Genomic DNA, 8856 nt, shown 5'->3' on the forward strand with positions numbered 1-8856 from the left:
TTCGTTACTAGTTGTGCCACTGACTTGTTGCATATCCCAGATCCAGTCAGTTTTCTTTTCCTTGCCACTAGACCAACACTAGATCTTATAGCAGCCCCTATATAGAAATGATTTCCACAGGATGCTCATGCTGTGGGTTCTCAGGCTCCTAATAGTGAGTGTTGAACCATCAGGCCATTCAGAGTTCACTGAATATGACTTTTGCAATAAAGATTAGATCCCAATAATCCCTGCTCACAACACGATTACTAGCTAATCCATCTCAGTCGAGGGTTTCTTTTCTCCTTTGAGTCACAAGGAATCCTTATTACATGAAAGATGAAAACTTGAAATGCCTACCAGAAATATCACCACATGCACCATCCCCCAAACCAGGCCGTGGGGTCGGTCGATGAGTCTTCCCTGTGGTTTGGATGCTGACGCCTGAGTGACTCCCCTCATGAGCTCAGAAGCAGAGAGAGGGAACTGTTTTCAAAGCAGAGAGGTGGCTTAGAGGAAACAGGTACAGGCCTCAGCAAAGAACTTGACTCCATGTGAATGCTTGCTCTGTGTGAAATTGTTCTTATTATAGTGATTTGTGGGGAAGAAATAACCAAGGAGGGAAATAAACAACCACACTGACAAGATAAAGGAAGAAACCTAGGCCCTAGAAAGGAGATTTTTCTAGGCTGATTTCTGTGCCTGAAATGCACCCATCGACTCTTCTGGAAACTCAGCTGTGTCTCCCACCCCTGAGGCCAGCCCCTCCCACAGCTAACTGCAGTCCAAGCAAGCCCCCGTGGCAGGAGTGTAGCAGGGGCCTACAGCTCACCCACCTCTGCTCTCTGATCATGGCACACCGAGCCTGTCAGACCACTTGCAGCCCTGCTATTTGATCTTATCGGGCCCTGTCAGGGAGGTGAAGTGCATGCGTCAAGAAGTCGTGGCTGTTCATCATTGTGGTTGCCCTGAAGTGGAGCAGGCAAGGTAACACTTGAAGCCATTTTTGCAGAGAATTGCACAAACAGCAGCGGGTGTCATAGACTCAGTGGTTCCATTTCACATCGAGAAAACACCCACAGAATGGTAGAGGCTTCTAAAGAAACACCACAAAACACAGAGCAACATATACTCATGCACACACACCAGAGCAGTGTGAACCAAAGCCCCGGGCGGGAGGACGTGCTGTGCGCCAACAAAAAACAAAGGGGGAGATGCATTATTTGTTGGGGGGTAGAAAGGTTGGGAGACTGAGGCTCTGCTACAGACGAATGGGTGCTACACTTACTTGTTGGGTGGCAGAAAAGTTGGGGGACTGGGGCTCTGCTGCCAACGGATGGGCACTATATGACTTTCTTTGAGGAAGGCGGTTCTGAGAGTGAGAAAAAAAAAGACTGATAGTTATTGGAGCTTGAAACTGAGAGTTTCTACTTTGGAGAATTGAGAACAATTTCCTTCTGAGGGAGGTGGTAGATGGAGCAAGGGAAGTCCAAATTAGGGTGCTTTTGGAGGTGACAGATACTTTCAATCTGCTAAGCAGTGCAGCGGGCAGGAACTGACAATCGTTACAATTATTCTTGTATAAAGTAAATAAGATTTTCCTCAAAGTAGAAAGCACCTGTTGACTTGGCTAAGTTAAGCATTAGAAACACCTAAACTTGCCATTACACATTTTTCAATTTGGCAAATGCAATACAAGAGTGAATGAGACAAATCTTGACTTGTTCTCATATAATTTATTATCTAGTAGAAGGGACAGACATTAAGGAAACAGACACTGAAATACATAATTATGAATTATGATTTGTGTTTTGAAGAGAGAGTATTCAGTGTCTATGAGACAGAATATCTGTTTTTACCTAGAAGTTTGAGTGTCTATTCAATATGCATTTTAAAAGTAGTTATTCCATGTAAAACTGTAGGGATATACAGGAATTATTGATATATGATCCTTACTTTCCAAGAGCTGAAAACCTTTTAAGGGACTCAGGCATGTTGATAGATAAATAATAGTATTCAAAAGTAAAAATAAGACCGGGTGCGGTGGCTCATGCCTGTAATCCCAGCATTTTGGGAGGCCGAGGCAGGTGAATCACCTGAGGTTGGGAGTTTGAGACCAGCCTGACCAACATGAAGAAAGCCTGTCTCTACTAAAAATACAAAATTAGCCGGGTGTGGTGGCGTATGCCTGTAACCCCAGATACTCCTGGGAGGCTGAGGCAGGAGAAACGCTTGAATCGAAGAGTTGGAGGTTGCAGTGAGCCGAGATTGTGCTATTGCACTTCAGCCTCCATCTCCATCTCAAAAAAACAAAAATCAGAACAAAACAAAACAAAAACAACAACAAATAAAAGTAGAAATGAGATATTTATCACTAAGTTATTTTAAAACCTACATTTTTTCTAGAAAAAAAAATGTGAATAGGCTTTGTGCTATATACTTCTTCCTGTTATCCAGATCTGAGTTTTTTCTTTTTTTTAATACAATCAAGCTTAACAAACATAAAAGATATTACTATTCACCTGGTGGAAACCATCCAACTATGGGCACTGCGTTTTAGAGTAGCGCTTCTGAAACTTCAATGGATGTGTAATTACCTGTGGAATTTGTTATTAACAAAATACAGATTCTGATTCAATCTGTCTGGAGTGGACCCTGGGATTTCACATTTTTTGTAACAATTTGGCAGATAACGTGGATGCTAGTGATCTACAGAGCATGGTTGGAGTAGCAAGGTCTTAAGGGAGGAATCAAATTCTACAACCTTATGTCCAATTAGCATTCTTTCACTCAACATAAATTTATTGAGTATCAGCTATGGAGTCTGGTTCTATGAAGCCTTAATCATCCCTTGCCTTACAAAAGCAATTAGAAAACAAACAAGTTTTTTACAAAAGAGTTCTGAACTCTATATTGGCTTGACTCATGGTTGTGTTGTGGTGGATGATATAAATTTGTATTGACTTATTTGTCAGAGGTTGTTCTGAAACTCAACACAACTCACAGACACTCTCGAGGGAGCAGAGACCATCCCTCTGGAGCAGAGAGCACAATGTGCCTTCTCGGGCAACTCATCACCTTCCCTCTCCACATCCTTCTGCCCAGCTGCCCCTCAGGCAGGCAGCCCCAGAGGCCACGGGCATGCTGCTGTCCCTCCCCAAAGTGACACTCATCACCAAAATGAAACCTGACACCAGAATTGCCATGTTACTGAGAAGATGATAAAACTCATTTCACCTTTCCACTCAATAGGCTGATAATTCCCTGTCCTGATGAACGTTGGTGAGGTTCACTGAAGACTCAAGTTACCAAGGGCATGCTAATGCAAGGTTTCCTTTTCACATTAGGAGTTTGCTTCCACCCAATCATTTTCAAACTTCACGGAAATGGAATTTCCATACTCAGATTTGAAGAAAGCACCTTGATTTCCTCCACCTTCACATCATGAAGACCATCAAAGCTGGGATGAATGATGAAAGGAGGTAATATTCTAGGCATAGACAAAGCCCTTTCTCCACTGCCTAGAGGCTGTCAGGGAAGTAATTGATGTGTCTCCCAGAGCACAATCGCTTCACACTGCCAACACCTTTTTGTCCTGCTGGGAATTAAACCTGTCACGTTGTCTAATTCTCCATTGGTAAGAAGCATTCACTGCCTTGTCATTGGGGGTATGATTACTTGCACTGATAGCAGCTGTAATACTTAATATTCCCCAAATGAGGGAAAATCCTGAGAAGATAGAAAAAAAAACTGGCACATTTTGTAGAAGGAGCAGTTGTTCTTCGTTGTGTAACTTCAAGGGAATTACTGTCTACACTGTCTGAACTAACTTGATTCAAATCCAAATTTTTTAACAGGAAGAGCTAGCCAGAGATTTGAGAGACAATTTGAGTAAAATGACCCTAGGTGTATAGTTGGTCATTCATGATGCTTACGAACCCTTTCCATGGGAAGGCACTATTACAGACCCTTTCCATTGTTTTAGGGGAAAATACTTTGAAAAGGGGGAGGGTCTGCTAAGAGAAGATATAGAGAATAGGATATACATAAAGGAGAATATGATGAGGCTGTGGGTGAGGATGGTTGGACTCTACCTCGAGTTCTACCCTCAGCAGGCTGTGAGAATTTGAGCTCAACTGGTTCCCAATTACTCCATTTGTTTAATGAGGAGAACTGGATTCTTGGTAAAGCTAATGTTTTATGACTTCATTTAATTAAAACCTTCCCATCTTCTAAGGAAATTGTGTCTCTCCCAGTTCTTTATCTTGCAGGTGATTTCTGATCTGGTACTAAACCACTCAACATAAGAAGCCCGGGGGTAATTAGCCAGGCATGGTGGCATGCACCTGTAATCCCAGCTACTTGGGAGGCTGAGGCAGGAGAATTGCTTGAACACAGGAGATGGAGGTTGCATTGAGCCGAGATCGTGCCACTACACTCCAGCCTGGGCCACAAAGCGAGACTTCATCAAAAAAAAAAAAAAAAAAAAAGCCCGGGAGAACATGATATGAACTTCACAACCAATAACTCATCCTATACTACCTACATATCTCAGTGGGTGTCTACGGAGGGCAAACTCTATCTGCTTTAAGAAAATAAAAACTAACAAGATAACCAAGGGGAAAATAAAATTTCATTCTCCTATTAATCTTACTATGAATCAGTTTGGATACTCGGGATAGAGCAGCTTGAAAGAGGCACCCTGATTTCTCCCTGTGCCAGCTTTGGTTTCTGAGTTTAACAGGACAGTTGTGGAAAGAATATAGACATAGCAGAGTAGAGTTAAATGTAGATTTAAATGACATGATGTATATAAATGTTTAACTCAGAACCTGGAGCATGGGAGATACTCAAACTTTATTCCCTTTCCATATATAAGGAGATTAGGCCCATAGCACAAAACTGGGAGATAAACATTCTCACTACAGAATGGAAAGGAAGAAAAGAGCATTGATGAAGCAGCTCAATGAACTCTTGTAAGACCTTTCTCCAAGTGAGTTATCATTGCAAGGTTCCTGTTGTTACTTTCTGAAGGGCTTTGTGCTTATGAAGCAGATAGGGACAGAAGGGTGGGCCAGACCCCACGGCCATCCGGCAGCCTTGCGTGTGTTGGGTCAGCGTGCCAGCACTCGTGCCTCTGGGGGCGTGAGCACCCTTTCTGGAATCTTGAAAGGAAATGCAACCTCCCCAAACCCCACCACTCTTTCAAGGAGTCATGGGTGATGAAGATGTTTCCTGCCATTCTCTGCAGGACAGAGAGTTGCTTAAGCCTTGTTTCATTATCAGTGGAGGAGCCAGCAATTGGACCCCCACCCCTTAGAGTGAGCCAGCAGCCAGAACTAGCCCTTTGACATCCCCCTGTCTTGATTGCAAGCAAGCAAACCTGTCACCTTCCTGTTTTATCTACTCATGGTGTTTGTTTCCTTTGACGTGGATTCTTACACTTAGGGTGGGAGGGATTTCTCGAAAAACATTTGTTGTATGCCACTGATCCTGGCCCCACAACACCCCTTTCTCTTTCCTTTTCAAGGCTCCAGGAATTGCTAAATGGCACATCCTGAACACCCAGCACTCTCGGGCTAAAAATACCAGAGGGTGTGTTTATCTAGATTGGGGCTTCCTCTCTAGGGGCTTTACAGACGTTATCTCATTTATCCTTAAAAACACTCTGCGAGGCAGCATGTAGTCAAATAACTTTACCCCAGAAAGGTACGGAAGGCTTGAAGAGGAAAGGTCATCGGTGGAGGTTCTATTCTGAGGCCCAGTAGACAAGCTCAGGTCTTTAATTTCTCAGCTTAAAATTCCATTCACTCTGCATTTCCCCCTTAGAACTGTGGGAATCCTTAAAAAGCAAATACAAACCCATGACTCCTGGTACATAGAAAAAGACCAGGTTGACATGGTCAGAACCCCCAGGCTACCTCCTCTCGGGTGTCTTCTTCATTATATCTTTACAAATCTGAGATCCCCTGGCCTTTGGTCATCTCTTCTAATTGCTCCACATACATATGCTCCCCAGAGACCTCATTTGCCATCATGGTTTAAACTCTCACCTATCTAAACTGATGGTAGACACTTTCTGTATCTGTCACACCCTCTCCATTGTTGATATAAAATAATTACCTACTAGAAGCTGTACATGAATTTGTTACATACACAGCATTTTCCCCTCATTTTGCACATCTTCCATATTCCCTATCTTAAGACTTAGAAATAATGGCCCATACCCAAAGATCTGAGACTCCTGGCAGATTCCATCCCCTCTCTGACTGCCACATGCAAACAGTTACCGAGTTAGCTATCTTCCAGGTGCACCCTCGGATGAACTTTCCCTCCCTCCAAAGGGCGTGCCTAAGGAGCCTGACTTACAGGCTCCGTCTTTGCCCTCTGGCTGCTCCCTGGGGTTGGTCTTTGGTGAGCACTGGCAGGAGAATGGGAGGAGGCAGGAGAGGGATGATGCTGTATTTATTGTCCCACTCTTCTCCCTGTGGGGTTGCCATGGACCGGCTGCATCCTGGACACAAGGTCAGGTCCCATCAGGCGTCCTTTTCCACACAGCTGCTTTCCTGGTGGCCATTGGGCCTGGAGGCGGTAAAAGCTGCTGCCTGCTGATGGCATCAATTCCAGGGCACCGTGCAACCCCTGCTGCATGTTTTAAACTCTACCCACACATGCTGTAAACAGTCCTTATATGACAGTTATTACAACATCCAGCTAGAGTAGGGTCCCCTCTCTTTCTGGATGCTACCCAAACTAATAGTCACCAATTTCTATATTTTACCATTCAATTCAGATGACGTTTTACATAGATATGCACATGTGTACAATATATATGTACAATATATAAACATGTATATATATATACACACATATATGTTTATATATTTACTTGTTGAATTAGAAAAGCCAAGATGGCATTATATTTTAAGCCAATACATCTGACTTTGATATATGTGTTACTTCCAAACCTCTCTCCCTATAGTCTCCTCACCATTGTTCAGATTGTCAAAGTGTCATTTCCAAAATACCTGTGAAATTACATTAATCTTGCCTAAGTTCATCAGAGGTCCCAGTATCTTTCAGCATATCATTCACTTTTACTTATATCTGTCTTTCTAGAGTAAGTCTTTTATCTCTACTTCCAGGACATCCTCACATGTTTATCGAACATTTGTTAAATAGACAAATACTGAATGGAACTTTAGGTCTTAAATAAGTGTAGCTATTTCCTTTTACAATATTATTTTCTTTTAAACTGCAATTTCTTGTCCTACTGAATGAGTTCCCCTTACGTGGCTACAGGAATGCAAACACTTGGGTCTAATGTGATGCCTTTCTAACCGTGCAGAACTGTTATCAATGAGGGCTTAGACTGTGATGTAAAAGTAAGGGCTCTAAACTAGATTCCCTGGATTCCTGATTTCTCTACTAGTCCCGCAACCTTGGGCAACTTACTTAACATTCTATGCCTCCATTTCCTAACCTATCAAATGAGGGTAGTAATATCATCTAACTCGTGGGTTTGCTGCAAGAATTAAAGGAGTTAACACACACACAAAACACTTAGAACAGTGCCTGGTGAAAACACAATAGAGTTAACTTATTTCTCAACTCATTCTTAGTTTACCACCATCATCCTCAGGCTGTTCGCCTGTAGTTTGTTTAGCTCACCTTGCGTGAAAACAGACCTCTACCTGAAAACATTCCGATATGGAAACCCACAGTTCCTGGCATTTGTGACCATGAGCATTTCACTGGAAGTCGGTTCATGCACTTCCCTTAGCCTGTGCTGCAGGCATTCCGCAGGAACACTCTCAGCAGTCCCCCCTTCAATGGCTTGTCAGAAGCCAGGGAAAAAAATTATGAGTACTTAAAATGTCTTTGTATATTACGTTTACGACCCCCCCATGAGTTTTTCCAAAACAAAAAGAAAATTTCCCTCCACATGCCTGCCCTTTTTCTTCTTCTCCCTTCCCTTTTTTCACTTTTTGAAGAGATTCACTCCCAAGTCTTCATTCCTTGCCAAAATCGATAGAGTAACCTAAATTTGGAATTTCAGAACTAAACTTACCGAACCAAAGTTTTACATAGTTTTTATTAACTGATTATAAAATATAAGTTTATTATTTGAATTTTAGAGAAAGTATCAAGAAAAACGTAGAGAACTCCCATTCCAACACCCTGAAAAAATCATCACTAACGTTTTACAGTATTGTTCCCGGTGTTTTTAAATTCACATGTTTTTTATCTTTGAGAATATATACTATACCCAATTTTTATGTTGCATTTTTTTTTGTCAAATAATATCACTGATCTGAATTATATATAACAGTAATTTTAATGATGCCATTAATTTAACAGTGCTGTCATTATATTCTATCATTTGTTTTTAATTAAACATCCTGTTATTAGAAAACTTTTCTACTTTTAAAATTATTTCTATAAAGCTGTGATATGATAAACCTCTTTAGTTACAAATTGTTGTCCAGATTTTTATGAACGTTTCCAAAAATAAAATTGCTGGGTTGAAAATACGAATATTTTAAGACTTTTGATAAACCATAATAGAAGAAAATTGCTTGCTTCGAAAGTATAAGCATGAATTTCATTACCAGGTATTACCCAGAGGAATACAAATTATTCTACCATAAAGACACATGCACGTGAATGTGCACTGCAGCACTACTCACAAGAGAAGAGACATGGAATCAGTGTGAATGCCCGTCAGTGACAGATGGGATAAAGAAAAGATGGTGCATATACACCATGGAATATTATGTAGCCATAAGAATAAGATCACGTCTTTTAGAGGAACATGGATGGAGCTGGAAGCCATTGTCGTTAGCAAGCTAACACAGGAACAGATAAACAAATATG

Source organism: Macaca fascicularis, chromosome 14 (genome assembly GCF_037993035.2).
Source record: "Macaca fascicularis isolate 582-1 chromosome 14, T2T-MFA8v1.1".
Classification (NCBI taxonomy): domain Eukaryota; kingdom Metazoa; phylum Chordata; class Mammalia; order Primates; family Cercopithecidae; genus Macaca; species Macaca fascicularis.